General features: G+C 38.4%; 2 pseudogenes; both read right to left on the bottom strand.

Moving 5' to 3' along the window:
• Positions 1-405: 405 nt before the first annotated feature.
• LOC121856151 lies at positions 406-10,484 on the bottom strand (annotated as a pseudogene).
• Positions 10,485-15,566: 5,082 nt separating this feature from the next.
• LOC121856150 lies at positions 15,567-18,400 on the bottom strand (annotated as a pseudogene).
• Positions 18,401-19,537: the final 1,137 nt, after the last annotated feature.

Genomic DNA, 19,537 nt, shown 5'->3' with positions numbered 1-19,537 from the left:
TTGACAATGTAATATTATTTTTTCAAATTATTTAATGATTTTCGTCAAAGAATATCTTCACATGTGACTTTAATATTAGCAACATCATGGAAGACTCTGTTCATCAGGAATGCTATGTTCTAATGGGTAGCCCATGGGCTTCTTTTGTCTGGGTATTTTCACCATGGGAGCCACATTGAGTGGTGCCGCCGTGTTCGTCAGTCTCGGATGGTTCAGACTTTATCCTCATCACCGTTGGTCACAGCCACAAACAGGCGAAGTCCATACTGTTGACTTTTCCTTAGGCAGGAGCAATTGGCAGGAAGACCACATGAACTCGTACTGTGCAGGTCAAGCTCAAGTTGCCGCTGACTACGGCCTGGCTGGTCCTTTCCTGGTTCTGCTAAGCTCAAGTAATCAGAACAGTCAAATGAGACTCGGTAGACTTTGTACCGATCTTGCTTCTGATCCAGTGTTTACTGTGGAGAGAGAAATAAATTATATAATCTTCTATTGTGTTCAGATCAGGCGACACTTAAGATTTTAAGCTTTGTCAAATATATATTTAAGCAAATTTCATCTAAAAATTTGTAGTCGTGTATATATATATATATATATATATATATATATATATATATATATATATATATATATACACTTCTATTTTTAGTCCATAACACGCGGACTTTGGAACATATAATCAACAACCTTTCACCAGCAAGGAATCGAACCCCGACTTACTGGGTGTGACTAGAACGCTTACCGGCTAGGGCCACAAGGACATATAAAAGCAGTTCTAGACCTCTGTTATACTACACAAAGTTTCGTCTATCGAGCTGATGGCGCCGTGAACCTCATTGGGAAACTGCCCGTGCCTCTTATGTGGTGTCAGTAGCATTTTACCGAATCCAGCTGGTAAGGAAACGCAGTAGGTCGAGGGTTCGATTCCTTGCTGGTGAGGTTGTTGATTATATGTTCAAAGTCCGCGTGTTATATGGACTAAAAATGAAGTATATATATATGTGTGTGTGTGTGTGTAAAGTCTGAGAAATTAAAGGGGACTCACGTTGCTTGTAGAACTTGTCCATCTCAATGCAGGACCAGTGTCCTTCTGACAAATGAATATGGATGCCGTTACTGTCCTGCGTGGGACATAGGAAGATGCGGACAGTGGCCAGCACTCCATTTTCATTGCTATTTTTTACCTGAATTTTGTAAGTAAATTCTTCATGGTTGAGACGGTGAACATAGGCGGTACGGACACATCTTGAACATTAATGATTTATCCACAGCATTGCCGAGACTGAACTCACCATCGAAGAATGTCCTAAGCTGCCCAATAATTTCAACTTTTTCAACCGCGCCACACCAGTAAACTCAATGTCAGATTTGGTGTATGAGGAAGTGAGTCTTTGTGTCTTCTTTGAAGATGTTATCCATGTATTTTGTGAAGTCTGGAAGAAACTTCTGGGTCGCGTGGGTAGCCCTCAAAGTGTTCCATCACACCGAGGCATGTTGAACTTCTGCCATGGGGGGATCACTTTGTCGGCCAAGCATTATGTGAAGCTGTGTTGTGTAGTGCACCATAATACTGGGCGTTGGGGCTGCACACGGATGATCCAATGATGTCCCCGAGGATGTCAATACCGTGATCGTTCCTGATGTTGATGTGGCGGCTATCCCCACGGTCACGCCGTAACCGTGAGCAATGGCGTCACGAATGCGACTTTCGATGATAATCATGTCACGCACATGAGCTACACCGTCTACGTCTTCAAAGTGAACGTTGTCAGACGTGAGGGAACCTCACCACCATACTTGTAGCTGGTATGTGGTGCAAACCTTCATGAATAGTACGCCCCAGTGTAGCTCGTCAACTGGCCCAGCCAGGTTAGAGAGGCGCTCAGCGTCAAAGCGTACAGTGAGTTGATGATGGGCCCAGGAAGAATAGCTCGCCCTGGTGACCAAGACAATTCATAGGAGTCCTCCACCAGAAGGGAAGTCCATGCCAAGTAACGTGGTGAATATTGGAGGCCACGTCTCACCGAAGTAGGCCACTCTTTTGTTCCTTGTTCTTTTTCGTCCCTGTGAAGTTCATTCAAACCTGCTCTGTGTCTGGGTCATCTTGGCAGTGTAAGCCTTGTGATGATTTCAAGCAGCAGGAACATATGGGAGTGATTTCATAGAGTGGAGGTACGCAATCCCGTGTCCCAATTCAGAGTGGATAACTGCTGCATAGAGTGCGGGGCGAATTCCCTTCCATCTACACGTTCACGGAAGAAGGCGGCATTGTCAACAAAAGCACTCCCCAAGACTTGCAGTGCATCAGACATCAAAAAGCATGAGAGCTTCCTCACGCTGGCGTGGTTAAAAAGAGAAAACCAATGATGCTGCTCCAACACCCAGATCATTGAGTTTTCCATAAGATGATGGCGGCTGCGCCACCATCTGTGGTTACATGGAAGTGTCAGCCTCAGGGCTGAAGGTGTCGGAGACGGCTTCAGGTCGGAATAATGAAGATGGTCGTAAAATTCGTATCCAGCAGATGGTTGACATCCTGTTGTCTCTGGCTGTACTGTCACCTACAAAGGAAAAAGTATGAACTACGTCAGTATTATAAATTCGGAGCTATCTGTACTTATTAAAGCAAACAGAATGAAATGTTCTGTTTAGGGAATATAATATTTTTCTTTATCTGCTAGAGTGGCAGTCCATTACAGCAACAAGCCTGTGTTTAGTTTTTGACAATGAAACATCAGCGCCAAATCTTAATTATATGGACACTGTATAAAGTTGCTGCTCCCTAATGTTAATCAAACCCATTTCACTTAGCTATAAGAATGACTATAATTATAATTTCATTTATATTACAATGCCTCTATGCATTTTATGATTTTTTTTTTGTAGTTTCTACAAAACTTCATGTTTTAACATTGTTTTTGTAATAAGTGCTTATTTTTTATTAGAACTATATGAGCATTAGTTTAGGGTACGTTAGGTATTTTATGATTTTTTTCATTTAAATGCACTTTTTTTCATCTACATAATCATAGACGTTATTGATATAGGCAAGTCTGCTAATGTTTTTTAGGAAAGTCTTCGAGGTAGTAGATAATGACGAAAATTACGATGTTTTATACTTACACTTTAGCAAAGCGATTGACAGAGTACCGCATCAGAGGCTTCTGAGAAAAGTTAAGGCCCATGGTATCGAGGGGAAAGTTTAAATTGATTAAATCATGGCTCACCGATAGAACACGGAGGTTCAGCGGAGATGGTGTTAAATCAGAGTGGGGCTGTGCAACCAGTGGGGTTCCCCAGGGGTCAGTACTGGGCCCACTCTTGTTCATAATCTACATAAACGATCCAGATACTGGGATCAGCAGTGACATAAGCAAGTATGCGGATGATACGAAAATAGGTCGGCAGATTAATTCTGGGCAGGATACATATGCAGGAATGGTCAGTAAAATGAAATTGAACACCAGCAAGTACAGCGTACTTAATATTGGAAGAACAAATACTGTTAATGTATACAGACTTCACAACCTCAACCTAAAGAAGTCGGCTTGTGAAAGAGACTTAGGGGTACTTGTAAGCCCGGACCTACGGCCTAGAAAACAGTGCTTCAATGTTCGAAATACGGCAAACAGAGTATTAGGTTTTATATCTTCTAGAAGTGTAAGTAATACGAGTGCAGAGGTCTAATTGCAACTATATCTTGCGCTAGTCAGGTCGCACCTCGATTATGCGGTACAATTCTGGTGCCCTTATTTTAGAATGGATATCAATTCACTGGTGCTACGAAGGATGGCGAAAATGATTCCGAGACTTAGAAACGTTGCATATCAAGATAGGTTAAGAAAACTAAACTTGCATTCCCTAGAAAGACGAAGAGTGAGAAGAGATATGACAGAAGTATTTAAGTGGGTAAAAGGAATCAATAAAGGAGATATAGATAAAGTTCTTATAATATCCGAGCAAGATAGGACTCGTAGCAACGGATTTAAGTTGGATAAGTTTAGGTTTAGGAGGGAGATAGGAAGGAACTGGTTCCCAAATAGGGTGGTGGACGAGTGAAACAAGCTTAGCAACTTTGTAGTAAGTGCTGGAACGCTTGAAAGTTTTAAAAGGAGGCTAGATAGATTCATGGATGATAGAGAGTGGTAGTAACTATCGACAGGAGCTGCCATGCACAGGCCAACCGGCCTGTGCAGACTCCTTATCTTCTTATGTTATGTTATCCCTTTTTAGCTTGATATATATATATATATATATATATATATATATATATATATATATATATATATATATATATATATATATATATATATATATATATATATATATATATAAGTAAATCACTGTAAGTGCACGTGATCCATGTCTATGTTGACAACCACAAGGACACATAAGAACATAAGAACATAAGAACATAAGAAAATAAGGAGTCTGATATGGAAGGCTTCTAAGTCCCGGAATCATTTTTGTCATTCTTCGCTGCACCGACTCTAGTGAATTTATATCCATTCTATAATAGGGGCACCAGAACTGAAACCATAATCGAGGTGGGGCCTGACTAGCGCAAGATATAGTTGCAATAAGACCTCTGCACTCTTGTTACATACACTTCTAGATATAAAACCCACTACTCTGTTTGCCTTATTTCGAACATTAACGCACTGTTTTCTAGGCCGTAGGTCCGGGCTTACAAGTACCCCTAATATGTAAACATGTAAATACAAAGTTCCCAAGCGTTTTCGTGTAATTCACATCTTCAGGGGTGAGTACAGACTAAGGAGTAATACTTGACAAGGCTAATATATACAGTAGAGGAGAGTGAGGTCAAGTTCCTAGGGACAGCAGGTCTCCACAATGCTCCGGTCATAAGACAGTGACCCTTACTAATCTTCTTAATCCAGAAAATTGACCATGCCATCTCTAAGCACAGCAGCTGTCCGTAGTCAGGTCATAGGGTAAGATGACCCAACCTTCTCACCTGGTCACAAATCTTCTTAATCACAAACTTATCCAGTTTGTACATACCCTTACTCAAATTCATGCTGACAGATGCGGTATGTTTAATGAGACTGGATTCTATAATGTTCCTACTGACAATTGAATTATAAAGTAATATTGAGGAGGCATTATCCCAGTCAATGCAATGCATATTATCTCTCATATGAATGAACAGAGCATTGGATTCCTGGCCTGTCCTAACACTGTATTTATGCTGTTTAAGTCTTGCCTGAGTAGAACATATTATATTCCTTGCAAGGAACCTTGTAAATGCAGCCGCCAGCAGTGTTGGGGGTGTTCTTAATTAACATTTGTTTTACAGTGTATGAGTTTTTAAATGTCACATTAACGTTCCAGGTTTTCAGTTGTATAGGAATTTGAGAGAAATTTTTGTTAAATGGTAATACTAAGAGATTCTTATTGTCATGGGTTCGCTTAGGATCAGTTCTATAAAAAAAAGATTTCTTTGTAATGTTAAGCCATTTGTCTATAAAAGACCTAGGGTACTTAAGGTTCAAGCCAATATTATAGATATATTTATATTCCTCATTAATGAATTCCGGACTGCATATTCTTAGAGCACGTAAAAACATTGATGAAAATACTGACTGTTTGACTCTAATATGGTGGGCAGAATAATAATGAATGTATGAACACACTTTAGTAGGTGTTACTTATTCTGTGGATAAGACAGTCTAGGAATGGTAATTTGCAGTCATTCTCTAATTCCACAGTGAATTTGATCGAGGGGGCTAAGTTGTTAAGTTGTGGTAGAAAAGCTTTTAGGTCCTCATTACATGGCCAAAGACATATTACATCATCTACATATCTAAACCAGACTGGTGAAGGTGGGAAAATATTACTTTATAGTTTTTTCTCAAAGAATTCGGCCAGCTCACTTGCTACCTGACCCAGCTTGGAGAAGGTCAAAGCCCATGAGTGCTCCTGTTAGAGACCAAGGAAAATGGCCGCCTTGGATCGTTGTGGGGTCTTGGGGAAGAGGAGGAGAGTGTGGGGAAAGATCAACCTCTGGGCTATGCTGTTACAAGCAGCTGGGGCAGTTGAGGAGTGAGGTTGGACACTCTAAAGGGGGAAAATGAAGCCCTCAGGACGGAACTAGTAGGTGTCTCGTTTACAGGACACTCTGCGAAGGAGGAGCAGGCAGAGAGGGGTTGTCTTGGTGGGGACTAGGGGTCAGGCTCAGGAAAGCTGACCAGGTGTGGGAGGTGTAGTAACCCTTAAGAGGTGCTGCAGGAAGTTGGCGAGGAAGAGAAGAGGCAGGACGGTATGGATCAAGGAGGAGAAAGGGCAGTTGTATGCAAAACCCTGCCCACAGGTAAGGTCGTAGTTGGGGGATAGCCAGGTGAGGTTTGTAGATAGGGCTTTTTGTGCGAGAGATAGGAAACGTAGACCAGGGTGTTTTCCTGCTGATAGGCATGTAGCCGAGAGGTTAGGACAGGGTTTTGTGGAGGGTACCAACCAGTAGTGTCTTAGTGTGGAGGAAACGACATAGGTAAGGTTAGGAGGAGGAAACTTTCAAGGTAGGAGGCGCTGGGGAAGATAGAGATAGGGGAGGATCCCGATAGCATGTGGTGTCTTGCTTAGGAAGAGGTTGTCGAATGTGGATGTCCAGGCAATTGCTATAAATTGCCGACTGGAAAAAAATTAAAAACAATGGGTTAAGCATTCATTGATAACTGGCAACGATTCTATGGCAACGACTACCCAGAAGGTCAGCAGACGGAGTACACTTGTCACGTGAGGGAGTAAAGACGTTGTCTGCATCCCTGAGCGTGAAATTGTCACCTGAAGGGGGTTTTGCCAGTAGAGAGAGGTCGTAGTGAGCTCTGGAAAAACAAGCAGGTCCTGTGAAATAGAATTAGCGTTCAGACAAGGGATAAAACAGGACCAGGAAGGGGGTAGGTTTAATGTATACGCGCTAAACAGGAAGAGCGTTAGAAATAAAATTAGACTTGCTGAGAGCGGTTGTATGTATCGAGAATGACGTCATCATAGCAATCACCGAAACTTGATGTAAATTCCGCGAAAGCAAAATTTTTTATCAGAGTCCCCTATAGAAGGGTACAACCTTTTTTTCACAAAGACAGGGAAGGTAGGGAAGGAGGGGTCGCACTCTTCGTCAAGGATACATTAAAATGTTGTACTGAATAATTCAATAAAGGGTGAAATAGGAACCGAGGCCTGTGGGTAGAAATCACGGAAGGAAGAGAAAAACTAATTATGGGAGTGATTTACAGGCCCCCAAGCCTTAAGTAAAGAAGCAGCTCAGCCCATATGGCAGGAAATGAGTAGGGCAGCAAAATATAACAACCGATGACATATAGATTTTAACCCCAGAAATATTGACTGGGACAACATTGTAGGCGACTATGAATCTGGAAGACTTCCTAGACGCAGTATAGCCAATTTTTGAAACAACTAATTACAGAACCTACTAGAGGTGACAATATATTAGACCTAGTATTAACAAATAAAGAAAATATTATCAGAGATATCACAGTAGGGAAGGAAGAACTAGGTAACAGTGATGACAGAGAAATCAGGTTCACCCTAAACTGGGAAACGAAAACAATGACACATGGTCAGAGTCCCAAATTTTTCGGTTGGCGGATTATCAGGGGTTAAGAAGGCAATCTAGGTGAGGTCACTTTCAGAACAGTCACGTCAGTCCTCAGTAGGAAGGGATGAGGTCATAGAGCATTAACAACAATTGATCATGACTATAATATATTCACTAGTATACTAAGCATAAAGCATAAGAACAAAATATACCATACAGAAAAATTAGGGTCAAATAAGAATGAGCCAAGGTGGACAGAAAACTTAAAACATGACATAGGAATAAAGAAAGGAATATATAAGAAAATTAAAGGAGGAGGAGCAGCTCAGAAATAGGTATAATGAACTATCTAGGAATGTTAAGAAAAAATGTAAGGAAAGCAAAGAGAGACTATGAAATCAAAATAGCAAGAGAATCTGGGCGAATCCTACAAAGGATTTTTTCCAGGAATATAGGACAAAGCACAAGGACAAAGTTGGGCCTTTAAAGTCAGAGAGGGGAGAAGTGTGATAAATGGCAGAAGAAATAAGCAAAGCATTGAACAGTTACTTTATCAGTTTTCACAGAAGAAATTTATGGCGAAATTCCAGAGGTGGAACTGGATATTTAAGGAAAGGAAGAAGAGAAATTAAAGAATATCCCTATCAGAAAAGAGGATGTTCTTAAGAAGATAAATAAATAAAAGAAACAAAACCCAGGGATAGGTGTTTTGTATTTTCCTAGCCTTGAAAGAGTGTAGGAACAGATTAGATGGACCCTCAGAAACTTATTTACAACTATTAGACACTGGAGTTGTGCCAGACTTGTGAAACAGGCATAAGTAGTAAATCTATATTTAAAAAAAGGAGACAGAGCATCAGCGTCAAATTACCGGCCGATCAGTTTGACGTCAGTGTGGGGAAATTTCTGAATCAATTCAGTGATAGCATCCGAACGCATCTAGAGAAAAAGGAATCTACGACTCTCAACATGGGCTTTTCTACAAAGGGAAAATATTGTCTAACAAATCTGCTAACGTTTTTAGGAAAAGTTCGAGGTAGTAGATAATGACGAAAATGATGTATTACTTAGACTTAGCAAAGCTGGACAGAGTACCGCATCAGAGGCTTGAGAAAAATTAAGGCCTGGCGGTATCGAGGAAAGTTTTAATTGATAAAATCATGGCTCACTGATAGAACGCAGAGGGTCATGAAGTGCAGGGAGCAATCTGAGGGGGCCGTGTAACCAGTGGCCCCCAGGGTCAGTACTAGGCCCACTTGTTCATAATTCATTAACGATCTAGGTTACTGGGGATCAGCAGTGACATAAGCAGAAAGTTTGCGGATGACACCAAAAAATAGGCGGCAAATTAATTCAGGCAGGAGGTAAAATGCATTACAGGAGGATCTAAATAAACTGCAGGGGTGGTCTGAAAAATGGCAAATGAAATTCAACACCAGCAATGCAGCGTACTAAATATTGGAAGGACAAATACTATAATGTATACAGCCTTAACAACATCAACCTAGAGACCTGGGCCTTGTGAAAGAGACCTAGGGTATTTTGTAAGAGCGACCTACGTCCTAAAAAAACAGTGCGTTAATGTTCGAAATACAAACAGAGTATTGGGTTTTATATCTAGAAGTAACAAGAGTGCAGAGGTCTTTATTATTGCAACTAAGGAGCCCAGCAAGCTAGTCACGCCAGCACCTCGATTATGCGGTTCGCCTGGTGCCCCATTATAGAAATGGATATAAATTCACTAGAGTCGGTGCAGCGAAGAATGACAAAAATGATTCCGGGACTTAGAAACCCTTCCATATCAGATAGGTTAAAGAAACTTAACTTGCATTCCCTAAAAGACGTGAAGAGTGCGGGGACATGATAGAAGTTATTTATGTGAAAGGAATCAATAAAGGGATATAGATAAAGCCTCTATATATCCGAGCATAGACCTGGAGCAACGGATTCAAGTTGGATAAGCTTAGGCTTAGGAGGAGACAGGAAGAAACTGGTTCACAAATAGGGTGGTGGACGAGTGAAACAAGCTTAGCAACTTTGTAGTAAGTGCGGAACTCTGGAAAGTATCAAAAGGAGGCTAGATAGATCCATGGATGATAGGGAGTGTATCCTCGACAGGAGAGCTGCTATGCGCAGGCCAACCGGCCTATTGCAGACCTCTTATTTTTTATGTTCTTCTTATATAAGTTGCTTAATACTGGTGAAAACCCCTGAAGATGTGAATTACACGAAAGCGCTTTGGGAACTCGTGTGTATATATATATATATATATATATATATATATATATATATATATATATATATATATATATATATATATATATATATATATTGTTTTAATACACATGTGCAGACTGGAAGGGTCTCATGCCTTAATAATATACATGTAATATGTACTCTCTCAAGTTTCCCACATTTAGTTTTTATTTAAATTAATGATGCATACTTGACTTTAATTACGATGTGATTGAGTTTTGATAAATAATGGTGTAGTTGAAACATGTCCTTGTGGATCTGTGCATATTATTAACGTATATGCGTTTGTATCTATGTGTATGAGTATGCGTGTTTAAATATATTATTTGTGTGCATGTACTGTATGTGTGTGAGGGGAAGGGCATAAATATTTGAAAATGTGATTATAAACAGTCGTTCAGGGATGTGTATGTGTTCGACTATGAGTTTGTACACACTACTATACCATTTGTAAATAATTTTGCCATTAATGCTACTGTGTGTTTGTGAGAGAAGTGTAAGTGTAAAAGCTGAATTAATACACGAAGTAATGGAGTAGGTTTAGAGTGTATAAGTACAATATGAGCTCACCTGAGGCGTCGTTCTGGTAGCTGAAGCTTGGCCAGGCGGCAGCCGCGGCCACCAGTGTGCACAAGATGAGGACCTTCATGGTGATGGTGGTTGTAAAGTGTCGTACCACCCTCTTATATACTACTCCTCACTCGTCCAGATAGTTATCTCTTATCAACTCTGAGAACTTTTTTTCTTGTAATCTGCTTGAAAACACGTTCATATTTCTAGCCTCAGTCCCTGAAGTTCTATTGGTACTTGTTGCTAAATGATTTCTCGTCATCTGAAATATTTTCGTATATATTCTTAGCCCTCTGTGTTCTTCATTCTAACCTTATGATTTAAACTTTCTCTCGTACGCTAATTCGTACCAGCACAGAGTCGCCCACTTACACAGAAAGATCTCGTCATCGTTTTCTGGTTTTAATAAAGACGTATTAAAAGAGATTCTCTTTGTTTATCTTTTAAGATTTTTATGGCAGATGGAATTCTAAATATCTTTTATAAATCCCCAAAGAAATAAAAACAAGATAAAGAGCCATAGTGCTTCATTTATCATATATTTTCTGTTGTCATACAATTCTCACTTAAGAGGTTCATTTACATATAACTTTTGGAACACACACACACACACACACACACACACACACACACACACACACACACACACGCACACATATATATATATATATATATATATATATATATATATATATATATATATATATATATATATATATATATATATATATATATATATATATATATATTTTTTATTAGCTACCTCTGGTGTAGTAGCGCCTGTCACAGTCATGGGCTTGAGGGTTGATTATATATATATATATATATATAAATATATATATATACAATCAACACCTCAACCTGCCAGGACTCGAACCCATGGCCACGAGCTATGGCGCCGTGAACTCTAGGGACTCTATATCACGAGGTGGTCAGAGTAACGTTTTACTAAATCCGGCTAAACACGAGGATATTTCATTAGCCCAATACACGATTTACATACAATCAACACCTCAACCCGCCAGGATTCAACCTGCGCCCACGAGCCCACAGACCATACCAACGTTTCATCTGGATACAAAGCACCAGACTTTGTTATATTTCACACAAAGCCTGTTCAACGAGCTTATGGCGCCGTGAACCTCTAATGCTACCCGTACACGAGGTGGTCAGAGTAACGTTTTACCAAATCCAGCTTCGAAAGAGGATCCATATATATTTCATTAGCCCAATAAAACGCAGACTTCCATACAACCAAGAGGTTCACGGCCATAAGCTCGTTGAACAGGCTTGTGAAATATATCAAAGTCTAGGACTGCTTTTAGTATCCTGGGCCCAGAGGTAGCGCCTCGGTCCAGTCGGGCTCGATGGGTTTGAATCCCAGGGTTGAGATGTTGATTGTATGAAGTCCGTGTTTTTATTACATGAAATATATATATATATATATATATATATATATATATATATATATATATATATATATATATATTTCATATAGAGCCACTATGGAACGTGAATAAGATAAATCTTGATAATATCACACAGGGAAAGGGGAAATAATGGAGCACCTTAGCTTACGTCATTATTCAAGACATCTTCAGAGGCAACTGAATTACATGGACGGATCTCATGTTTAGTAAGGTCACCCTGAGTACTTAAGCCTTCTCCCATGTAATTCAGTTGCCTTTGAAGATGTCTTGAATAAAGACGGTGCTAAGGTGCCCATTGCCTCTCCCCATATATATATATATATATATATATATATATATATATATATATATATATATATATATATATATATATATATATATATATATATATATATATATATATATATATATATATATGTATATATAAGGCAGTGACCCAACCCTTACTAATCTTATTTATCAAAAATTGACCATGCCATCTCTTAGCACAGCAGCTGCCTGTAGTCACGTCATAGGGTAAGATGACCCAACCCTCTCACCTGGTTACAAGTTTTCTTAATCACAAAATTATCTAGTTTGTACATATCATTACTCAAATTCATGTTGACAGATTCGGTATGTTTAATGAGACTGGATTCTGTAATGTTCCTACTGACAATTGAATTACAAAGTAATATTGAGGAGGACCCAGTCAATGCAATGCTTATTATCTCTCATATGAATGAACAGAGCATTGGATCTTTACCCGTCTGGCCTAAGTAGAACATATTACATTCCTTGCAAGAAACCTTGTAAATGCAGCCGCCTGCATTGTTGGGGGAGTTCTTAATTAACATTTGTTTTTACAGTGCATGAGTTTTTAAATGTCACATTAACGTTCGAGGATTAATCTTGTCATCGTCCTGTGTATGCTTGCTAGGTATTCTGTTTCCATTCTGTAGTATGGTGACCAGAGCTGAACCGCTTAATCTAGGTGGTCTCCTTATGCAACTATCACCTGGTAACTAATAGAACGCAAGTACTTTTTTAGCATTGTTTCGTGCAAATACGCATTGTTGTCTTTGTTAAAGCTTAAGATTCCTCCTTATCATTACTCTAATGATTTTCACCAAACAAAGTTGTTCATCTGATATTAGGTTTCTCTGTTTACATCTTCTATACTAAGTACTTATCATTTTTGTCCATATTAAATTTCATCTGCCATTTTTCAGACCATGCGAAAAATTTGTTAAGATCTTCCTGTAGTTTTGCCGAGTCCTCATCAGATTTAATTACACGGTCTATTTCAGTGCTGTCTACGCCGGTGTATGTGTCATTTATGTATATAATAAATAGTAATGGTCCATGTACTGAGCCTCGGGTACTCCACTAGTGACGTTACCCCAATCGGATTTAATATAATGGTAACTCGCTGTTTCCTGTCCTGTCTGACAAAGGCCCCCTAGGACAAAAGCCCCTAGGACAAAAGCCACCGAGGAAAAAGCCCCGTGACAAAAGCCACCGAGGACAAAAGCCTCGGACAAAGTCCCCAAGGAGAAATAATAAGAATTTAAATATTTATTCTATATTTTACAGTTTATGAACACTCTAACATAACCTAGCCTTCAGGAATTCTGGTATAGTTATAAAGAAGTATACAAGGAATGTTTATTAAATCTGCAATGACGTATGTTTGGTCTGCGTAATTACTCCCCTGACATTCAGTGACTCACTGGGCCCTAGGGTCACCTCAGTAAATATAGAATGAACATGAAGGTAAAATATGTCGTCTTTTTTCTTTTCTATTTATTTGATAATGTTCTATATGAAAATTGAAAGAGTTATAATATTCTAAATATTTAAATTGGAATAATTTCATATTTAAATCAATATATTTTTTATATTTCCAATGACCCTCTCTTTAACATAAAAACAGGGGCTTCCTATTTTGCACTTTTACTGTGGGGCTTTTGTCCTAGGGGCATTTGTCCTAGGGGCTTTTGTCCTAGGGAGCTTTTTTTCCGGGCCCCACTGTAACCAAGGCCTCATCCATTTTAGGATATTTCCTCCAATTCCATGACCCACCACTTTTCGTATTAGTCTTTTGTTGAGGACTCTGTGGAAAGCTTTGCTATAGTCGAAGTAGTGTCCGTCATCCACTGATCTTGAAACAGTTGAAAAGTATGTTAGTGATTTATCCGACATGCAGCCGCTTGTGAAGCCATGTTGGGAATCATTGTTCAACTTGTGCTTTTGGGGTGATTTCAAGAATAGATTTTGAAATTATTGCTTCAGCAATTTGCCTACAATTGATGATTGGTGTTATACTGAGTGGACGGTAGTTAGAGGATAGTATTCTATCTCATGAAAATCGGTATTACATAACAACATGGAACATAATAATGGAGGATACTGCAAAGGCCTATTGTACATACTGGGCAGTCCCTTTTTACACTAACCCTATTGCTCATATCAACCTATGTTTGGCGAAGCTATCAGCGTAGCCCTAATTAACCATAGCAATCCAAAGGTGAACACAGGGATGGACATCACTTGACATTTAATCTTCTTTCTTAGCTGACGTTTCTGTTACTGCGGCTAACCATCATCAAGTAATCTACTAGATAATAAGCAACAATATAATACTGGGACGCACAAATAAAGGAGTTATTAGGGTCAAACAACAGCAAATTAAACTATGAGTAAAATTTATGACGTTATATAATCTTGTCCGGAGAGAAGGGCAGTTCAGCCTGGCTTTCAGCGTATATCGACTGAATGAGTGTGCAAAGGGATGCACAAACAGAAAAATAAAGAACAAATTTGAAATAAAATAAGAGGAGCATTGAGAGTAAAATAAGTCTATATAGTAGGAAATGCTGAATATAAACAAGCCGAGTAACAAAATATTTTAGACAATCAGGAAAGAAATAAAGGAAAAGTTGAATAAATAAATTGAAAGAGGCGCGGAAATTGAGCGCCACTTATTACACAGCTTTTTGTTGCATTAATGTAAATTGAAGATGTCGTAGTTAAAATAGTATCTCTTTAGGTTGACATTAATTAAGCTCGGTACGACTGGAAGATGACTTTAGTTGAATGATATTAAAACTGAAATGGTCATCGTCAGGGGAAATCTGAGGAGCAATACAGCAGACAATGTTGGTTCCATGTATTTTGAAATTCCACTACGAATGCCCTAGACTCTAGGGCACTTTCTTTTTCCTCTCAATATTTTCCCTATACAAAGCTTCCTGTTACTTGTCCCCCTGAGACGGCTGAGTTTTGTAAAAACACCCAAACAACAACCAATATCTTGCTTTTTACCCAGGATATTTGATTTTATTGATTGTGCTTTAAAAATAATATCAACTCAAGCGTAAATATTTATTGCTCTAATAACAGTATTTTCTTTATTTGTAAGGTTCAATTGTTGTGTCTTTCTCGGTTGTCTAAGGAATCTCTTTGTATTGAGAGCTAATATATATTCCTTTCAAGAAGTAACTTATTGAGATGTAAAATACAAAGTATCAATAATTTTATTAATGACATTATAAACATCTCAAGTTGTAGAACAACAAATATTCATCACTAGGCTCGCTGTAAGTTTCTCTGCTTGTTATGTGTTTTGGAAGCACAGCTTACAGTTATTATCACGTTGTCACCACATAGTAACATTCAAAGATATCTTTACTATACGACAGTATCATTACAGTCATGATGACATACATCACCACTAAGATTTTTTTGAAAAATACTTATATAAGACAACGGTTAATGTATAATTGGTGACAAATGATATAAAAGTATCGAGTTAGCAAAGTTCTTTTTAAATAGATGTTTCAATAAAAGTTTATATTCAATTAATTTTAATATTTTTGATGAAAAATTTCTATGAAATAATTCACTAAAACATTACTTTCATTGAACTTAAAGTAATTAATCCAATGGCATGAAGGATAATCTCTTTACAGCAAATAATTATAGCTAATGGAGAATAATCATAATACCTTCAAATGATTTTAAATTTAGAAACAAACATCATCATTTTGACAATGTAATATTATTTTTCAAATTATTTAATGGTTTTCGTCAAAGAAGCTCTTCACATGGGCGACTTTAATATTAGCAACATCATGGAGAGGAGCTTTCGTTCATCAAGATGCTACGTTCTAATGGGTAGCCCATGGAGGCTTCTTCTAATCTGGGTATTTTTCACCATAGGGAGCCACATTGAGCACAAGGTGCCGCCGTGTTCGTCCAGTCTCAGGATGGTCTGTGACTTTATCCTCATCACCGTTGGTCACAGCCACAAACAGGTCGAAGTCCATGCGTTGACTTTTCCCTTAGGCGGGAAGCAATCTGGCAGGGGGAGACCGAACGCTCGTACTCGTGCAGGTCAAGCTCGCTGCCGCTGGCTGCAACCTGGTCAGTCTGAAGTTCTCCACTGAAAACAGTAATCAGGAACAGTCACCGTAGACTCGGTAGACATTCGATCTTGTTTGATCCAGTAATTTACTGTGGAGAGAGAAATAAATTATAAAATCTTCATTATGTGTTTAGATCGTATGACACTTAAGATTTTACACTTTGTCAAATATATATTTAAGCAAATTTCATTATAATTTTTTGTGGTCGTGTTTATATATATATATATATATATATATATATATATATATATATATATATATATATATATATATATATATATATATATATATATATATATATATATATATATATATATATATATATATATATATATATATATATGTGTGTGTGTGTGTGTGTGTGTGTGTGTGTGTGTAAAGTCTGAGAGAAATTAAAAGGGGACTCACGTTTGGCAGCAGAACTTGTCCATCTCAATGCAGGACAGTGTCCCTTCTGACAAATGAATATGGATGCCGTTACTGTCCTGCGAGGACATAGGAAGATGCCGGACAGTGGCCAGCCTCCATTTTCATTGTTGTTTTTTACTTGAATGTTGTAAATAAATTCTTCATGATTTGAGACGGTGAACATAGGAGGTAATGGCCACATCTTGAACGATATCAGATTTATCCACAGCATTGCCAGACTGAACTCAAATTCATCGAAGAATGTCTAGCTGCCCAATAATTTCAACTTTTTCCAGCCGCCACACCAATGACCAATGTCAGATTTGGTGTGGGAGAGGTAGTCTTTGTGTTCCTTGAAGATGTTATCTATGTATTTGTGAAGTCTGGAAGAGCTTGGGTCTTGGGTGGCAGTCTCAAAGTGTTCCATCACACCGGGAGGCATGTTGAACTTGCCATGGGGATCACCTTGTCGGCCAAGCATTATGTAGAGCTGTGTTGTGCAGTGCACCATAATACTGGGCGTTGGGCTAACCACGGATGATTCAATGATGTCCCCGAGGATGTCAATACCGTGATCGTTCCTGATGTTGATGTGGTGGCCATCCTATCGGTCACGTAACCACCGTGAGCAATGGCGTCACGAATGCGACTCTCGATGATAATCATGTCACGCGAGCTACACCGTCCCACATCCTCCAAAGTGAACGTTGTCATGTCGTGCGAGAACTCACCACCATACTTGTAGCTGGTGTGGTGCAAAACCTTCTTGAATAATACTCTCCCAGTGCAGCTCGTCAACTGGGTCTGCGCCAGATTAGAAGGCGCTCAGCGTCCAAAAGCGTACAGTGAGTTGATGATGGGCCCAGAAGAATAGTTCGCCCTTGCGATCAAGATGGTAACCATAGGAGTCCTTCCACCAGAAGGGAATCCATATGCTGCAAGTAACGTGGTGAATATTGGGGCCAATGTATCCTCACCAGTAGGCTACTCGTTGTTCCTTGTTCTTTTTTGTTCCCTGTAGATTTCATCTCAGAGTTGCCTGCAATTGTCTGGGTCATCTTAGCAGTGTAAGCCTTGTGGATGATTCGCTGTTGGTGAACATGTGAGAATTGATTTCATAGAGTGGAGGTAATACAATACCTTGTCCCAACTCAAGTGGATGACTGCTGTATAGAGTGCGTAATAATTCTCCTTCATTCATACGTTCACGGAAGAAGGCAGCATTGTCAACAAAAGCACTCCCCAAGACTTGCAGTGCATCAGAACATCAAAAAGCATGAGGAGCTTCTTCACGCTGGCGTGGGTTAAGAAGAACCAATAGTGCTGCTCCAACAATCTGTGATCATTGAGCTCTTCCATAAGATGATGGGCATTTGCGCCGCATCTGTATACATAGAGTGTCAGCCTCAGGGCTGAAGGTGTCGAGAGATTTGCTTCCAGGTCGGAATAAATGAAGATGGTCGTAAATTCTATCAGCAGATGGTTGACATCCTGTTGTCTTTTGGCTGTACATACCTACAAAAGAACTTTTTTTTCTTGTAATCTGCTTGGCGTTCATATCTCTAGCCTCAGTCCTGAAGTTCTATTGGTACTTGTTGCTAAATGATTTCTCGTCATCTGAAATATTTTTTCGTATATATTCTTAGCCCTCTGTGTTCTTCATTTCTAACCTTATGATTTAAACTTTCTCTCATGCGCTAATTCGTGCCAGCACAGAGTCGTCCACTTACGCATAAAGATCTCGTCATCGTTTTTCTGGTTTTTTAATAAGAACGTTTTAAAAGAGATTCTCTTTGTTTATCTTTTAAAATTTTTGTGGCAGATGGAATTCTAAATATCTTTTATAAATCCCAAAAACAAAAACAAGATAAAAGAAACCATGAATTACTTCATTTATCATATATTTTCTGTTATTATACAATTCTCACTTAAGTTCATTTACATATAACTTTTGAAACACACACACACACACACACATATATATATATATATATATATATATATATATATATATATATATATATATATATATATATATATATATATATATATATATATATATATATATATATATATATACTGATAACCACAAGGAAAGAAGAAAAACACGAAGTTCCCCAAGCGCTTTTCGTGGGAACTTCGTCATTTTCTCTTCTTTCACTAATGATTATCCTTTTCTCTAATCACAGCGCACCTATTGATTTACTTGCATATATATATATATATATATATATATATATATATATATATATATATATATATATATATATATATATATATATATATATATATATGTAACCGGTCGGAATTTGCTGGACTTTAATTTCTCACTTGACTTGGGGTTTATTAAAAATTAATAGATGGTAATGGCAGTGGAAGCGCCCCTTTGAGAAAAATCCCGAACCAGCACAAGAACACTTAAATCTACTAAACAAAATGAATTGTCCGTGACCCGTGGAAGGATAGCGTCTGTGACTGGGATGAATGAGACACACTGTAAAATTTAGACACTTATATTCCCTCCAACACTACAAACACAATCAAATAATGGTACACCAATATGCGTACCTCTTAACTTGAACTTAAAACACTACTCTGGGGAATAAAAGTTATACATGATATAGAAATTATTAGAAACTCAGGCAACAATAAATTTGAAGTATTAAGAAATGTTGCTTGCACACATGAAACAGGCCTTAAGGGCTTTCACAAAATAATATCAGTCACTTAGGAAATGGTGTTAAAAAAAAGAAATTAAATACTCTACCATGAATAGGCCTTAAGGGCTTTCAACAAAATAATATCAGTCACTGAGGAAATGGTAATAAAAAATAAGAAATTAAATACTCTACAATGAATAGGCCTTAAGGGCTTTCAACAAAATA

Source organism: Homarus americanus, unplaced genomic scaffold, assembly GCF_018991925.1.
Source record: "Homarus americanus isolate GMGI-L3 unplaced genomic scaffold, GMGI_Hamer_2.0 scaffold13876, whole genome shotgun sequence".
Lineage (NCBI taxonomy): Eukaryota > Metazoa > Arthropoda > Malacostraca > Decapoda > Nephropidae > Homarus > Homarus americanus.
The sequence above is the reverse complement of the archived record's forward strand: the minus strand, read 5'-3'. Positions and strand labels throughout refer to the sequence as shown.